Source organism: Globicephala melas, chromosome 11 (assembly GCF_963455315.2).
Source record: "Globicephala melas chromosome 11, mGloMel1.2, whole genome shotgun sequence".
NCBI lineage: Eukaryota > Metazoa > Chordata > Mammalia > Artiodactyla > Delphinidae > Globicephala > Globicephala melas.
The window spans coordinates 19,090,761-19,108,683 of NC_083324.2; the positions used below are offsets into that span (position 1 = coordinate 19,090,761).

The 17,923-nt window shown below is 45.7% G+C and overlaps 1 protein-coding gene across 7 annotated transcripts in view; it reads left to right on the plus strand.

Annotated features, from left to right (window-relative positions):
* FOXP1 (forkhead box P1) overlaps positions 1-17,923 on the plus strand; it is a 598,062-nt gene that overhangs the window by 78,460 nt on the left and 501,679 nt on the right. For all 7 annotated transcript variants that reach the window (XM_070046604.1, XM_060308593.2, XM_060308597.2 and 4 more), the window contains one exon: positions 17,108-17,237. The gene's annotated coding sequence lies outside the window, so the exon portion shown is untranslated. The remainder of the gene's footprint in view (positions 1-17,107; positions 17,238-17,923) is intronic.

The following is a 17,923-nucleotide window of genomic DNA, read 5'->3' on the forward strand; positions in this document are numbered from 1 at the left end:
CTTCTGGGAGAGGAAGCATGTAGCTCTTTGGGTTTTCTTCCTTACTTGCAGGGGACACCTGCTCTTGGACCTTCTCCTGAGATGGGACTTGGGCTGTGCTGCCTGTCCCTAGCCAAGCTTAGAGGTGATTTAGGGCCAGGTATGTGACCCTACCCTTAGCCAGGCCCTGTATCCTGTCTCTAAGGCACCACTGGGAGGCAATATAGCACAATCTGAACTAGATTCAAATCCTGGTTCCTCTGTTGAATTGCTTTGTGAGCTTGAGCAGTTACTTAACATCTCTGAGCTGCAGTTTCCTTTTCTGTAAAAGGGAAACATCCTACATGAGAATGTTGTGAGGAGCCAAAGGAGAGCAAAATGTATGTCGAGGGCTGGGCCCTGCACGTGGCACAAAGTAAATGTTGAGTTAATGGCAGTTGTGAGCATCGCTGGCATTTCCTGTGATTCCTACCTGAGGCTTAGGCCAGTTTCGTTAAGCTCGATATAGCTTCCAAAAAAGATGTGCTAATTGGATTATTGCATTTTCATGCTCTTATATTTATATATGTGTGCATGGCTTTGGAATCTACACATGTATATATTTATCCATTCAAGTTTCTCTTTTAAAAATCTGTAAGAATTATATTTTTGAGTCATTGAACCATGAGGAAATTGTTTTTCAAAAAAAGATTGCTATAAGTGATCATTATGTAGGCCATCAAAATGGAGAATAATGTAGAACTGGAAGGAAGAAGGAAAAAAAAAAAGAGGAAGAAGCTTGATGTTCATACAGAGCCGTTAGTAGAGCGCATATTGTTATAACCTGGGTATTTAAAAAGAGCGGCACTCGCCTGCCTTGTTTCGAGGTTGGGTGGCTGTTTCGGGCTTGGGATGAATATTTTTTTGATGAATGCTACCACGTGTCGGCTTGTAATCAGGAGTGGCTTATCAGCAGCTTTTCCCAACCTGACATTGCACACGGAATGCCCCGATGGAGGAACGTTAGCACTCTGAATGCTTTCACAGTTGAATTCCACACACATGAATTATGACAAGTGAGGCGACTACTCTGTGGTTTGTTGTGTCTGGTCTGGTTCCTACTTTTAAAGTTGCAGTTGCGTTTGGTCATTTGAAGCTTATTTTCACAGTCTGGCCAAGCCAGCAGGGTCCCGGGGCTCTGTAGGGGACATAAACCACCAGCCTTTAAGTTAGAGTGCTCAGTAGATAAGCATTTCAAGACTTCATTGCATCATACAGAAGGACTTATGGGCTTATTTCACATACACTATTTGACTTCATTTAGATATTTCATGGAAAGAAAAGCCTTTTATTATCACCGAAGGAAAGGACTGCCAAACGTTGTGAGGCTCAGTTGAAGTGTTATAACGGAGGTACAGAGCGCAAATACATTTCACCGCCTTACATAATGGGGTGTTTAATAATAGTTGTTTCTTTAAATTCAGCACATGTATCTTAGATATTTGCACTTGGTAAATTATAGGCTGTGGTTCAAGAAACTCCATTTTGTGTGTGTGTTTTTAAAAATTTGTTTGAATAAAAGCATGGACTGAATTTTAAAAATGACCGTCGAGTGTGTGATTTATGTTTATTTCACGCGCTCAGATTGAAGCGTCCACACCAGGAATGAGCACTTTCCCTCCTGTTTTGGAACAGATGGAAATGTGAGCGATAGCTGGGGCTGCTGACCTGCTTGGCCACAGCGTTGTTGACTGTTTTGTTGGGTGGCCATAGGCCTGTGGTGTGGATCGGGGGTCCGGGAGGAGGGGCTGGGAACGCGTTACACTGTGAGGAAGAGGCCCTTGGCTGTCTAGGAGGAAACCCTGCAGTCTTGCTGTACCTGTGTACCTGCATCATCCCCAGGAACTGTACCTGCTCAGGTCGCCAGGGCTCAGGATCAACTGATTCTCCATTTGAGGCCTACTTGTGTTCTTCCAGAACGTGGGGAGCTGTAGGGACTGAATTGTGTTCCCCCCCAAATTCCTATGTTGAAGTCCTAACCCCTAGTACCTCAGAATGTGACTTTGTTTGGAGAGAGGGTCTTTAAGGAGGTAATTAAGTTAAAATGAGATTATTAGCGTGGGACCTAATCCATTATGATCGGCATGTTTGTAAGAAGAGGAGATGAGGACGTAGACACACAGGCAGGGAAGACCGTGTGAAGACACAAGGAGATGGCCATCCGCATGCCAAAGAGAGAACCCTCGGAAGAAACCAGCCCTACTGACGCCTCGATCTCAGACTTCTAGCCTCTAGAACTACGAGAGAATAAATTTCTGTTGTGTAAGCCACCTAACCTAGGATACTCAGTTGTGGCAGCCTGAGCGAACTGACACAGGAGCAAATCAGAATCTACAGGAGGGCATGCCTCATTTGAAAAAGTCTATTTCATACTATATTACAAGTTGAAATTTGGAAAATCATGGCAGGAAAACCTTTACAGGAAGGAAAACCTCTAAAGCTTGGCCAAATCCACGTGGCAAGTGGCGCTGTATTAGTGCACGCTGCAGGACAGATGGTCCGCTATTTACGATGATTTGACTTGAGGTTTTTCAACTTTCTGATAGTGCAAAAGCAATCCTCATTCAGTAGAAACCGTACTTTGAATTTTGAATTTTGCTCCTTCTCTAGGCTCGCAGTAGGCGGTGCAGTACTCTCTGGTGATGCTGGGAGGAGGCCTGGCTCCCATTCAGCCACACGATCACGAGGGCAAACAACCGACACACTTAGAACCGTTCTGTGCCCAGACAACCAATCTGTTTTTCACTTTCAGTGCAGTATTCAATACATTATGTGAGATATTCAGCACTTCATTATAAAACAGGCTTTGTGTTGGATGATTTTGCCCAGCTGTAGATTACTGTACATGTTCTGAGCATGTTTAAGGTGGGCTAGGCTAAGTTGTGGTGTCCCACAGGTTAGGTGTATTAAATGCATTTTTACTTGGCGATATTTTCAATTTACAGTGGGTTTATTGGGACATAAGCCCATTGTAGGATGGGGAAAATCTGTGCTAACATGTAATATCTATTGAGCACTCACAGTGGGCTGGACCCAGGGAGAAGGGTCTTGCCTACATCATCTCAAGTCCTCACCACAATCCTGTGAGGTAGGAGCTATTATCTCCATCTTATAAGTGAGGAAACTGAGACAAAGAGGTTAAGTGACATCCGTGGGATTCAGAGGCAGGCAGCTGTGCTCCGGGCTTGTCCACGTTTTTGCTTCTCCAGCCCTGGGAGGTCGGGGTCGAGGGAGGGGTGGTCATCCAATCCATTATGACTATTGGCTAAAAGATACTGGAACTTGCTGTCTTAGACCACGTTTTGGTCCCACCACCAGAGAGAGGCTATCGAGTGTGTTGAGCTTGGTGAAGATGTCGCTAGTCATAATAATAATCACTCATATTACAGAGCACTTAGTGTAAGCCCTGATCGGAGCTTTGTTTTTGTTTTTTTTTTTGCGGCACGCGGGCCTCTCACCCTTGTGGCCTCTCCCGTTGCGGAGCACAGGCTCCGGACACGCAGGCTCAGCGGCCACGGCTCACGGGCCCAGCCGCTCCGCGGCATGTGGGATCTCCCCAGACCAGGGCACGAACCCGTGTCCCCTGCATCGGCAGGCGGACTCTCAACCACTGCACCACCAGGGAAGCCCCTGATCGGAGCTTTGAACCCGCCTCTTTGACCCTCACCGTATCCCTAAGTGGTTTTGCCAGGGCTTTCCAGCGGGCCGCCTCCAGGTCATGGGACTCTGGCACCTGAACCCCTCAAGCAACACTGGGCAACACTGCTTCCCCAGCAAGCCCCGCCCTTGCCTAGCCATCTGTATCTGTCACGGGGAAGGGAACAAGGGCAGCTGACATTTGAATTTTAAAATAGAAGAAACTTTGTTCTTTTTCCCCTTACTACAAAAGCATCGTATGATAAATGTAAAAAAATCTTAAAACCAGAGCAAAAATAAATAAATCATCTATAGTTCCATCCCCTAGAGAGAATGACTGCTAGTGTTGTTCTGTCTGCCTTTCTAGTCTTTTTCCCATGGAAATATACTTACTTTAACCGTAAATGTACTAATATTTTTAGGAGCAGCAGCGTCAGTTAGGAAAGAGCAAGGACTTTGGCACAAGACGAGTTAATATCACAGCTTTCCCTTCCTAACCGTGTGACTTTGGACATGTTATTTAGTTTCTCTGTCTCCATTTTGTGTCTTTAAAATGAGGATAATATATAAAACTCACTTCAGTGGGGTTTGCAGTAGCCCAGTGTATGCAGTGTGCTCTTTTGTAGCATCTGGCACACAGTGACTAAACTAACCATAACTTTAAGAAGAAGAGGTTTTTGTAACACATATCTGTTACTTAGCAACATATCGTTCAACAGACATTTGCTGAGCAGGTATGATTTGGGGGTTGTGTTTCCTTCTGTGTCCGTGTTTATTTTTCCAGCCCTTTTTAATGGCTGCATAGTATTTCACCATCACTATGAATCATAATGTATTTAATTTTTATTGGATATTTATTTTTCCCAGTTTTTGTAGACCATAGACAATGCTGTGATATGTTTCTTTGCAACCTTATGGCTCATTTCTTCCCCAGTGGTTACTGTTTCATTAAGATCAATTCCAAAGAGTAAGGGGTGAACAGGAATGCACGGTTTAAATGCTTCGTTGAAGCAGGGCCAAATCCCCCTCCCCGCTCACGCCCGCAAAGGCTGTGCCAGCTTACTGTGAACCTGGCCATGGATGAGAGTACTTATTTCTATTTGTAAAACTTTGATGTAATATTAGATTGATGTGCTTAAAAGATAAACAAGGCATCATTCTTCTCTGTGGGTGACTGACCCAAATCCCTTCCGGTGAAGGACAAGCAGTGACTTTCAGAATAGACAGGGGAGAGACCAATCAGACACTGACGTACAGTTAATCGTGTGGTCCAAGCACAGATGACAGTGACAGCTCTCATGTATGGAACCCTTACTGTGGGTCAGAAGTTCTCTACAGTGTTCTCAAACCGTGTGATTTAATCTTCACGGCAGCGTTTTGAGGTGGGGACCCTTTAACCCATTTTACAGATGCAGAAACAGAGGACTTTAGGGAAGTTATGTAATTTGTCCAAAAAAGCACACATTAGGTTACCGTTTGGCAGAGTTGGAAGTTGAACCCAGGCGCTCTGACTCTCAGGTTCTTGCTCTTGTCCTGGGGTACTGGAGATGGAGCTGGAAACGTGGATGCAGGAGCCACCATGCAGATGAAGTGAGACCAGGCCTGGTGGCTGGCTGGTCTCGCGGGGAAGGCTGACAGGGTTTCTAGCTTGTTGGAATAGAAGGCACAGCTTCGGCAGCAGACATAGGGAAGCAGAGAGGGGGAAGCCATGTAGAGCGAGTGTGCAGATTCAGATGGGGCTATAGAGACTGGGGCTGGAGATCGCCCAGGAGATCCAGGTGATCTCCCTTAGCCTGTTTTATGGCCTGTGTGCATCATCCTGCTTAATCCTTTCACCACCCCATGATGTAGGAGTTGTTCTTACCCCCATTTTATAGCTGCAGAAACCGAGGCCCAGAGAGCTTGAATAACTCAGTCCTTGAGTATCACAGCCAGAATCAGACCCCAGGCAGCCAGATTCCTGGTCTGGGCCAAAGCCGATGGGAAGGAGAACTCAGTGGAGAGTTTGCACCCTAGGAACCACTGTTGGAAGTGGTCTCTCCCTCCTTTTGAACTTTGTAGCGATTACTGTCTGTAGAATTCATCTGGCAATTAATCATGTATTCCCAGTGACACAGCTCTCATTGTTGTCCTGACATGTTATTTCGATCATGTATTGTAATTTAACTTCTTGTGCTGGGCAGACAACTGAGCCTTGATAGCCCCCTGGCCCAACCCCCAAACATGTGCACCACAGTTCCTCAGAGGGGGACTCGATAAATGTTTGACTGAATTTCATTTGAGGGGTCTTACCCTGCAGACTTTAGACAGTGACATTTGGGGAGGGGCAGGGGGCGGGAAGGAAGGCGAGCACAGCACCTAGGATTGCGATCCGATGGAGTTGGGAGAACAGAGAGGAGATTGAGGACTAGAAAGCATCTCTTTTGCACCGGTGACGAGAGGACAGAAGGGGTGTCTCGGCCGCCTGCATAAGCCCCTCTTCTCCTGTCTCCTTCCTCCGTGGGGATGTCCCCTGCGCTCCGGTTGTACTGCCAGGGCTCACTTGGCTTTGTACTTCCCTCGTAACCAGGATTTGCTGAGTGCAATTGTAACCCTGTATTTCCAGCTGGGCTTCGTCATGGGAGGCTTTCCAGATCTTTTCATGTTTCCCATTGGAGCTGTTGGAAGAGTGGTACTCAGTAGTATTGGGTACCATGAAGGGAGGAGACTTGGGTTCCAGATACAGGTGGCTGCATCACTTACTCACCATGGCCTCGGGTAGAGGACTTTGCTTCTCTGAGCCTCCATTTCCACATCTGTAAGATAGCGGTACTTCCTTGTGAGGCTTGTAAGAGCCTGGATGGAAATGTGAAGTCAGGAAAGAGTGCTGGGCCCGGCGAGGGCTCCATCAATGTTGGCTGGTCTTAGAGTCGGATATCTTCAGGAGCGTATCTAGAGGCCTCCCACTCTGTTGAACACCAAGGTGAAAGGCCAGTGTGTTCCTTTCTTTTCTTGTGTTTACGACAAACGTTTCACCACTTTGACTCTTGGACACTTTTCACGGACGGTTTGGTCCTAATCATCAGCTCCTCTCCTGGTCCCCTGAGCATTTCCAAAGCACCGCATCCCGCCCCCTTTCTCAGAGGGAAGTGTGGCCCTCAGACCTTGGACCACTCCGAGCCTGGTCATGGTCCTCATCTTTGTTTACCAGGGTGATGATGATGATTAAATTTATTTATTTATTTTTGGCTGCGTTGGGTCTTCGTTGCTGTGCGCGGGCTTTTGCTAGTTGCGGTGAGCGGGGGTTACTCTTCGTTGCGGTGCGCGGGCTTCTCATTGCGGTGGCTTCTCGTTACGGAGCACGGGCTCTAGGCGCGCGGGCTTCAGCAGTCGCTGCGCGTGGGCTCAATAGTTGTGGCTCACGGGCTCTAGAGCACAGGCTCAGCAGTTGTGGCGCACGGGCTTAGCTGCTCCGCGGCGTGTGGGATCTTCCCGGACCAGAGCTTGAACCCGTGTCCCCTGCATCGGCAGGCAGATTCTCACCCACTGCACCACCAGGGAAGTCCCTATTATTATTATTTTTATTTTGTAAGAATTAACTGGAACTTGTTTTTCAGTCATTTCATTAGTCATTCAACTTTTTTGTTTTCTTTTGAGGTGGGAGACAGATTACTTTGAGGCAGTGGGTCAGATGGAGGTGGCTGGCTGGGTAACCGTATCCCCGCTGAGTCAGCTGTCTGCCCAGACAACTGAAAGCTGAGGTATGCTGATGACTCGTCACCAGCCAGCGTCACATTAACTTGAAATTCCATTTCTGCTCCTCAGCTGTGGGAGCTTGGATGCCTTTGTGGGTTGTTGGAAAGCACTCCAAGTATTGTTATCGATCGGATTATGGAGGCTGGAATTGTCGGTTGTCCCCTGAAGTGACGTTTTCCATTTGAGACCAAGGCATAAAATTGTGAAATGGGATGGTTCAAAAAGGTGGCATTCGATGCTGTCAGTTTTTAGAAAGGGAACGCCAGGCTCTGACAAAGTCATTGACTCACAGAGGTTCTCCAACAGTTGGTAAAGCCGGGACAAGGTTTGTTCTTCCTACGGATTGGTCATCCAGCACCCACCCCCCTGGGTCTTATCGCCCTTCTGCTGAAATTATCGGGGCAGCTGTTTGTTTTGGGTCTCCTTCCTTGAGTGGAGAGGCAATCTCAATGTCAGGGATGGTGGCTACCTCAAGGCGCCCTCGGCCCCTCCTCCTGATTCATCGTATCCCTGAATCACGCTGTAGCCTTGGAAAAGAAGTCTGTTCAGTGTGTTTGTTCTCTGGTATCTGCATGTTCTGTACATCATCCATCTTGGGTGATGGATAAGGTGGCATACGGGGTTACTTTGCCTCCCTACCGTAACATACATGATGAAAGAATAACGCTTAGTAAATGAGGATGTTTATCTTATTATGCTCTAAGAATTTTAACTTCCTTGTTGTTGTGTTTTGACTTCTTTAAGTTGGGCATGAGCTTGGAAGATGACTTGAGGGTGGGGGGCAGGGGCGGGGCTGGTATTATTTGCTTGAACAAAGAGTTTGGCCTCTCTGGTTTTATTCCTTTAAGTCATTTGTATTTCACCTCAAAGGCCTGTAGTAAGAAGGCTTTTGTTCCTAATTGGAATATTGGGACCCATAGAATTCTCTAGAAGAGAGCTTTGGCCCAGCTGTGGTGGGACCTGGTGCTTCATCCCACAGAGTGATTCCTGTAAACAGCAGTTTTTTTCAAAAGTTATTTTCATTTTTTTCCCCTTTTATTCTTTTTTAATTTTTTTCTTCCCTTTCCAATAATGGAGGGCTCTTCCTTTTCACAGTTGAAGCCACTACCTCCTTCTTAATTATAAAGCCGGCAGAAATCATCATTTGACAAGGCATCTCAAAGAATTGCAGTTAATATTGTGACCTAGTTGGTTGCTTCATTTTTAAAAAAGTTGTTTTATTCCTCCCCCATATCAGCTCTATATGCTGATTATGTAATCGTAACTTCTCCCAGAAAATACGGATCCCATCTATTCATACGACAACCTCCGATTTCACTGTGGCGTGTCACTTCCCACAGAATGTTACTGCCGGGGAAACTGAGGCTTGGGTTTGCTACTCTCCCTTCTTCTGCACGACCCGCCATTGTCAAAGATGACAGTGATAAGTTTCTTGTTAGTAGCATCATCACTGTGAATGTGATTCTTGTTCTCATCTAATAGAGAGCCTTGGTTACCCACAACCCACTTCCAGCTTTTGAGCAGATACATAGGGATCCACTCTCTAGAGTGAAGATGAAATGATATCATTTGTTTACCACCTGGAGTTGTTCACCACGGGCTGTGAAAAATATGTTCTCAATTTAAAAGTTAGAAAAACAAGTGTACCAGCTATCACAAAGCTCTCCCCTCCAAGTAAACATGTTTATAGGACAAGACTCAAAACAAAATACTTGATCACGATAAGCCCAGCCAATGAAAAGAAAGTAAACATGTTTACCCACAAAAGCCTTTATAAAGAGCCCAGGTGGCAGCCAGCTCTCTGCTCACTTGACTGTTCCTCCCGGGAGCAACTGAGGCTCCCCTGGGCCTCAAGGACAGAGACACCACTCGCCCTGCCAGTAGGCGGCTCACCTTTATAAGCCCTGCTCTCTTAGCTCAGCCCAGTTTGCCAACGAGGATGGAAGGTTTGTATTTTGTGCCACTGAACTGAACCACGAGTGGAAGGTATTTGTGAAATTGAGCCTGGAGTTCCCGTGATTCTCAAATAGCAACTTGTCATAGGTAGAGTGCCAAGTAGGCTTAGGGGGAATCTTCCTGGCTTCCTGAAAGAACCCAGATTAGTATCACATGTAATGACCTTCTGGGTCCTGGGCACTGTAGTGTAGACATCCAGGCTATAAACTGTGAATTACACCCAAGCCTGGCCTCACCCAGACCACTCTGGTGAAGGAACCAAAGGGCTCGAGCAGGAAGTTGGTAGAAAAGACAGGGGTATCCTGAGTGTTACAGGGGTTTTCAGGGTACAGGGAGTGAGCCTTCAGTGCTGTAAAAGAGAGGAAGGTTAGAAGGGGGATGACAAATTGTGCGTGTGGCAAAGAGTTAAGGACTTGAGGGATGGTGCCTTGTCTCTGCAGTCCAGGAGCAAATTCAGGAGAGAGGGCCCAGTCCTAGGTGGCTCTGTGGGAGGTGGTTAGTGAATTTCAGAATTCGAAGTCTTTATTCCAGGTGGAGCAGTTCTAAGGGATGGTGAGATCGAAGTTTTGGCCATGCCCTCAGGTGTAGAGCAAGTGATTCTGGTTAATTAGCACTTAATGAGCCCTTACTCTTATGGGCAAATATTATCCCAATTTTGGGGTATGGAGGAGTTTGCCCAAGGTTATAGCTAGTAAGTAGCATAGCCAGGATGGGACATGGGAAGTCTGTTCCATAGCCTGTGCTCTCAACTACTGCCCTATACTGCTTCTCAAATAGACTGGAAGCTTTTAGGGTAAGAAAGTTAAGATAACAAGGTGTGTATTCACTCAGTGAATGATTTTTTTTTTTGAGTGGTACGTTATCTGTGCCAGGTCTGATGTAAGCCTTGGCCAGGCTGTTGGAAGGACCGTCTTCATGGCTGTTGAGGTCGACAGAAGTGGCCACAGTGAAGGAATGTAGACCGAAATTGTGAACCAGATACTAAAACATCTGAGGAAGGTGTAGAAGAGCATCCTTGACATGTAGAGGCAAAACCCATGTGGCTGGGTTGGGAGCAGTGGTCGCCTCACACACGGTCATCAGAAGAAGGGTTTTCAAGGATCAGGGAACCACAGTGCGGAGGGACAGTGGTGTTCTCCTTGGGGGTAGATGGCAGGCAAGGTAGACTGTTAGCAGAGCCAGAACTTGGCTCTAAGAAAGGGAATTAAAGAAAGGCCAACTCTTCCTTCTTTGTTTGCCTGAGGTCAAGGGATATTGAGTGAATGGCTTCTGGGAAAGGTGAAAGGGACATCTTTAAGGAAAGAGGAAAGTCTCCAGATTGTTCATGATGTTGGTCTCGGAGGGCAGTGGGAAGAAGTGAGCCCTGGGACCAAGATGAAGGATGAAATGGGATTCTAGAACGGCCGGGAGGCAACAGGATGAGGGTACATCTACTCCTTGAAGAGGGGGTGACAGTTAAGTCACTCATTGTCTTTGGCAGGGTTCAGACAGAAGCTGGGTTCTTACTGGGGAGATGGGGAGAGGCAGACAGATGCAGCAGGAGGGCCAGCCTTCAAGTTTTAAATGGAATGTTTAGGGGATTTTTAGTGAAGAAGAGGAATAAACAAAACAGGTTTCTGGTTAAGCCTCAGTGAACTAGAAAAGTAATTACACAGACACCATATTCCCCATGTGTTCTAATTAATCTAATGGGTTTACTTAAAAACCTGTTTTTGAACAGAGATATCAGTAAGTCCTCTGGTGAGTTGAAAGAAATCTTATTAGTGAAAGTTAAGTAAAAGTAATAGTGATTAGTTCTAGGGGACTTAATTGAAATGAACTCCAGTGGGCTCATTGAAGCCACAGATGTGGCTGTGGTGACCCATTTGGTTAAATCTGGGTGACCATTTTGACTAGAACTTTCAAACTTAGCTGCTGAGATAGATGCCTATCTAGGGTACATTTGAGGTTACGATTATTTTAAAAACAGAAGTATTATTTGTTCTTCTTCTCCGAGCCTTATTAATTGAGGCAGATTGGCATTTTATTTGTGAGCTGACAACACACACCATTTTCCGCAGCCGAAGTGCTTTTTGAACTGGGTTCAACATTGTCAGAAAGTTATTCACAGGAGTTGGTGATGGAGCCTGCTCCACCCACTTCTGTTCTCTTTCTATTTTGGTGCTATTTGCAACAAAGGAGAAACTAAGTTAGTAAATTAGAGAAGGATTGAAGCTCTCCCAAATGCTCCCCTTCCTATCAGGTTGTGTAACGGATTAGACAGAGTGGGCCCGCTCTTCCTGTGGCTCAGGGACCTGAAGGAACACAGGTGCAGACCCCCTGAGATGGCCTTGGCCGTGTCCTCCCAGGTCTCCTGACCTCTCTGATGGAGCTGCATGAAGAAATCTATAAAGATTTATATGTATATATATGTATACTCATATGTACATGTCTGCTTGTGTGTGCATGAGTGTGTATGTACACATATACTTATTTGTGTTGTGTGGGTCTAAAAAATTCCACATATAGCATTCTCAAGCCAAGGGAAATCTAGTGGAGAAGCCACTGAGTTCGAGTTTTGTGTCAGGGTCCCGGTAGGAAATAGGTGGCTTGTCCCTTTCCTGGGTCTGAGAGGACAAAGTGGGGGCACGTGGTGTCGCCTGGATACAGTAGCTGTAGGGAGAGGACTGCCCGGCGGGAGCTGTGATCCTTCATAGTCAACCTCCGGTGCCCCGGTGATAAATGCCCCATCTTCTCTGTTCTCCTGAGATGAGACCTCCATTGGTTGTACCAGCTGGAAGCCAGAAGACAAGGGTACCTGTTGATGCATCCACGCAGGGGGGCCTTCCAAGACACACAGAGCAAGGTGGAGGGTTGGGGCAGCATGGCAGATGGAGGATCTGGAGGAACAAAAGGAAAACCATCCGGTCCATTTTGTTCTGTGACCTCCTTTGGGTATGACACTGCCAGATGCATGGGAAAGGTTAATGTGCGACAAGAGGCCCCAGGTGTTCAGGATGGTAAGGAAGCATCTAGCTTTACTTCCCAAAGCGTGGTGCCTGGACCAGTAGCACCAGCATCACGTGGGAACTTGCTGGAGATTTTCAGGCCCCGCCCTGTACCTACTGAATGAGACACTCCAGGGGAGGGGCCCAGGAATCTGTGTTTTCTTAGCCCTCCCAGGCGTTCTGGTGCTCCTTCAAGATTGAGAACCACAGCTGGATGTCTTGAGGTTTTGGGTGGCCAGCAAAGTATGCCAGTTTGCTAAAATGGCCACTATTACCTTGCTTGGAAATGCCAGGGACGAGCATATTGTCTGTTTGAATCCCCTGCTTGGAAACTCTGCACGCTCCCCATCCTTTTTATTTTTCGGATAGGCACTCTTCAAAAGAAGTGGAATAATGGATGACACATAGGCCATGGGGGCTCATACCCCAGGCAGTTCATGCCTTTAATTTCCAACTGCCCCTCTGAGCCATGCCAGGAAGTACCCGGCAGGGCCCAGACTTTGGAGGTTGTTTTTGAAAAACAGATGCAAATGCTGCCTGTGCTGTTGTTGTTTTCCCGGTGCCTGGCAGTGTTTGGTAAACAACTTGATTGCTAGGTCTTGGCCTCAGGGAACCACAGCTGCTCTTTCCAGCTCCCTGCAGACTTGTGCTGAGCAAGGATTGCTGCAGGGAAAAATAAAGAGGGGAGAACAAAACAAGAGAACAGCACTGTTGTTTTGTGGCTGCCTCTACCTGTTTTCCGGGAGCTGTTTTGCAACCACAGGCCCTGAGTTTTGATTCCTTACTTGAAAACACAAGGCAAGACCCCACGGCACCCCAGACTTCTTTCTCTTTGGTCAGAGCGGGGAGTGGCCGCCGCCGGACTTGGAAAGCCTGTTGTAGTAGCCACTGGAAGGATCTCTGCATTTTTAAATATGTAAATTGAAAAAGGAGAAAGCTTCATTCTTTCTAATGACCCCCAAGATGGTAATCTGGCTTTTCAAATCTCCGGGAAAACAGACTGAATGTGGCACAATTAATGGTTCAGCACTTCTAGGCTTTTCTCTAAAATATTTTAATGGGCTTTTAATTTATTGCAGCTCCTGACTAGCAGGGTTGAGGCAGGGTTGCTGCCGACCCACTGGGCCAAGGTGCTCTCTGGGGCTGTAAGCGAAGTGGAAAAGAACAAAGGCCAGCTGGAGTGTCAGTCGGGACCTCCCCAGGCTGAGCCCCTGGAGCTCACTGGATTCCTGGCCCTGCAGTGGCGCAGCACTCTTCAGAGTAGAGGCAAGGGCGCAACTTCGTCAGAGTTCCCTGGAGTATCTGGTAGAAATGCAGATTGATAATCGCTGGGCAGGAATCTGCATTTCAGGCTGGTGCCCTCATTCTATATCCAGTTTGCGGTCCAGGACCTTGGTGATTGACAGCCAGTGAGAACGAGTAAGCCTAGGTGGGAAGCAAGTGATGGTGTTGCCAGATGTTTTTTTTTTTAAATTTTGAGACCTGCATGTCATTTTAAAGCATTCACTTTTCATTTACTCCAAAGTTCTCCATTATTTTCGCTCCCCCTTCCTTCTTAGATCAAGCAGCCTTCTTCCTAAAATCCTTTTCTTTGGGCCTGAAATGCATCTTTCTGAATGTCCTTGTAGAGAGGTGATAAACTTTTGTTTGTCTGAAAAGATCTTTATTTCACCCTCGTTTTTGAAAGGTAATTTTTCTGGGCATACAATTCTAGGTAGATAGTTTCTGTCTCTGGGCAGTGTACTGGATCATTTATTTGGATACTATCTTCTCTTCTGGTGGGTTTTTTTTTTTTTCCTCCTTTTAAATTTCAGTTGCTTTGTTTTTCATTTCTAGAGGTCAGAGTTTTGGTTAGAGTTATAGAACTTGATTTTATAGTATATATGCGTGTATTTTATATATGTATATACTATGTATTTTATAGTATATGTACTGTGAACACCTAAAAAGCTATAGTATGGTATATAGTTTGTGGTACTTTGGTTAGAGTTATACAGCTTATATTTTATAGTATATGTGCATGTATTGTAGTGTGTATATATATAGTATGTATTTTATAGTATATGTACTATAAATGCATGTTAAAAACTATAGTATCTGTAGTTTATATAGTATTTTGGTTACAGTTACAGAGCTTGTATTTTATATATATGTGTATATGTGTATGTATGTATTATATGTGTGTGTATATAGAGGGTATTTATAGTATATATACTATAAGTTCATATAAAAACTACAGTATATATCATTCACATAGTATTTTGGTTAGAGTTATAGAGCTCGGTGGAGATGGAATTCCGTATTGGGTCAGTTGGATTCTTAACAGAACATACAAGCAAAACCAGAAAAATTCCACACACCACGGTGATAGTTTATCCCTTATTTTTGGATATGCCTGGGGACTGTAATGTTTTAGGAAGTCAAACCGGACAGCACTAATGATACTCTTAAGTGTTGATTGACCAACTTACACCTTAGCTAGAAGCCAGACGCTGCTCCCATGCTGAACGGAAGCGTGATTCCTCCCTCCTCACTGCTGTTCTTTGGTGTGTCTTGCCTGTTTCATCCGCCTGTAAGCCTTTGACCGTGATGTCCTGAACTGATGGGATCCCTTTTCCACCCCATCTTCCAGTTCCTTCCAAAACTTGCCCCAGATAATCGCTCTCAAAAGCCCTTAACTGCCCAGATACCTACTGTGTTTTCCTGTGTCCACTTGTGCAGCTTCTCTGTGCTTCCCTGTAGAATTGCAGACCTGAGCCGTGGCGTAACCCTAGCCATACTTTGTTACACGGGTTGCAAGGGTTCTTTTTCTTGTCTTTTTTTAATGTGTACTATTAAAACGTTAGCTGCTGTCTTTGAAAAATGAGGAAATTTCACAAAATAGTCGCCTGGATTTCTGCCTTTGTTCGTGGAATTGAAAGCTCCTGTAGCCCTGGGTTCATGTTGCCACGTGGCAATAATGGGCTTGTGGAGCCACCGGCTGCCGTCTTAGCTGAGAAAGCCCGGGGCCTCCAGTCTGCCGCCTCCCTCCTCACTCCCTGTACCTTATACCTGGCCTGCCTCGTTCACTTGCATTGTCTGCCTGGTCGTCGTGGGACGCCTTAGCTTTCCCCGTATGAACAAGGAAGCTCAGGTCGGAAAGGTTAAGTATCCTCTGCAAGGCCTCGCAACCAAAACTCACTCAGGCAAGCTGCAGTCAGAAGAGTGTCTAGTGCGAGGTAGGCACACACAGTTTTGTTTTTTTTTTTTTGCGATACGCGGGCCTCTCACTGCTGCGGCCTCTCCCGTTGCGGAGCACAGGCCCCGGACGCGCAGGCTCAGCGGCCATGGCTCACGGGCCCAGCCGCTCCGCGGCATGTGGGATCTTCCTGGACCGGGGCACGAACCCGTGTCCCCTGCATCATTAGGCGGACTCTCAACCACTGCGCCACCAGGGAAGCCCTCAGCCCCTTTCTTTTTGCTACGTGATGTCGACTTAGTAGCTTTGCAGAGCTTCTGTGAGCCTTGGAAATGCTTCTTGGGTGTTAAGGCTACTTGAAGTTTGGACGATGGGGCTTTATCCTTTGGACACAAACTGTGATTGGCAGTATCCACCTTCCTTGGTATTTTGGTAGAGATAAAGAATCTCAGGCCCAGTTCCAGACCAATGAATCAGTGTCTGTGGGGATGGGGCCCAGGAATCTGTATTTTAAAAAGCTCTTCAAGTTATTCTTCCGCGTACTAAAGTTTGAGAAACACTCATCTATAGTACATGTGGGCACTTTTCCATAGGAGTTGGAGCCGTACTCTTGGGAGAGGAATGGAAGCCTTCCTTGGGCACCCAGTGAATGTTGTCAGCTGCCGAGGGTGCAGGTGCACTAAGGCCTGGCACTAGTGCCAGGGTGAGAATTCTTCTGCTCAGGTGCACGACCCTCTGCCCACAGCTCAGCTCTGGTATTGATGACAGATCAGCATAGGAGTGATTTGTGTTAAAAACCTTCTTTTTAATCCGGAAGCTAATAGTTTAGGTTATTTGGAATAAGTGTGCTTTAAACAAAAAGACAAAGATGCTGAGAGGAAGAAGGGACGTGGAGAGCATCAGTTAATGACCTGACCTTGCAGATTAAAGAACTGGGGTCCTGAGGCATTAAATGGCTTTCCTGGAGCCACACAAGTGACTGATGACAATACTGGGTCCAGGATTCAGGCTTCTCCACTTGGATGTCTACACGTTACGTAGTATGTTTTCTCTTGATGGAAATATCTCCAAGTCTTCCTTCTTATGTAATTCATAAACATTTGTAGAATTATTTTGGAGGAAAATGACTATGGTTACCTCTCTTACCAGTTTGGATGTTCACTGTTATGTTTGAAATAATTTTGTTTTCATATGTTTTTATCTTCTGGAAAAGAGAGTTACTTAATAGGAATCAATACATTTATCCATGTCAGATTTGAGCTAAAGCAGCTTGTTGTTACCTGGGCACTTGATAATTGGACAAAAAATATTTTTGTAATGCCAAACTACATAAAATATTTGGCACAAAGTCTGCAATAAACAACAACCTTTCAGGGTATGTGTTCAAGTAATTGGTAACTGTATCTTTCAAAACATTATTTCCGGTTCATATTTTACAACATCACACTTGATATATTGACATACCCTCGTTTGAAAGGTGTTTTCCCCTACCTCTAGATTCTATGTCTGTCGTGCTGTTTTCAAGTTTAAGGAAGTGGTGGTTTTAGAAGTTACATCTTAGCTGTGTGTAAAAAAAAAAAAAAATTTTGTATTGCAGTGTCCCAGGAGCTTTTGCTGACAATTCCAGTTTCCGAACGAAACATTTGGGCAATGGTGAGGGCTTCAATCCCTTGTCTGATTTGCTGTCAACCATGAACGGACGGATGTGATGCCTGCTGGCCAAAAGGGTGAGTGAACATTTACGATTATTCGTCTGAAAGTTCATCAGACTAAATGTTGGCTGAAGGGGTCCTGCACGGTGCAGGAAACTGAAAAAAGGTCCCAAATTCATCAGAACAATTACACTGAAGATGAGAGACTCTCGTTTCAAAAGAAGAGTCACCCTGTCATTGTTTAGTGGTATAACCTTTTTGGATAACTTGGGCAATGATCTTAGGATTTATAAGAGACATAATAGGGCACGGGAGAACTTTTTTTGTTTGTGTGATTCTTTTATGCATACACCGAAGGGCGGCCTACCTAGATTACGAGCTACGTGCGCAGTTGAAAGAGTAATTGCTTTTCTGGTCCCATTAAAACTTGGTGATAAAATGAACCACCTTGAAATAAGACAATAATAACCTCATCTTGAGTTGTGGGTGGTGGTGGGAGATTTAAGTCTGATTTGTTCGTTGAGGAAGTCCCATCGCAAGCCTTCCACATGACTGGGGCTCTTGAAAAAGTTAAAAGGTTGGGAACTGTGGACTCTCAGATTTTCAGAAAGACTCGTGAGCACTTTTTTCTAGCATAGTTCTCCTCATCAGGTTACTCATCGTAATTTTTAGGGGGAAGTTAGAAGGGACGTGATGCTCTTTTTCTGTAGATTTGATGGCGTCTGTCATGTTCTTCAGAACTCACGGGCTCCCCTGTAGTA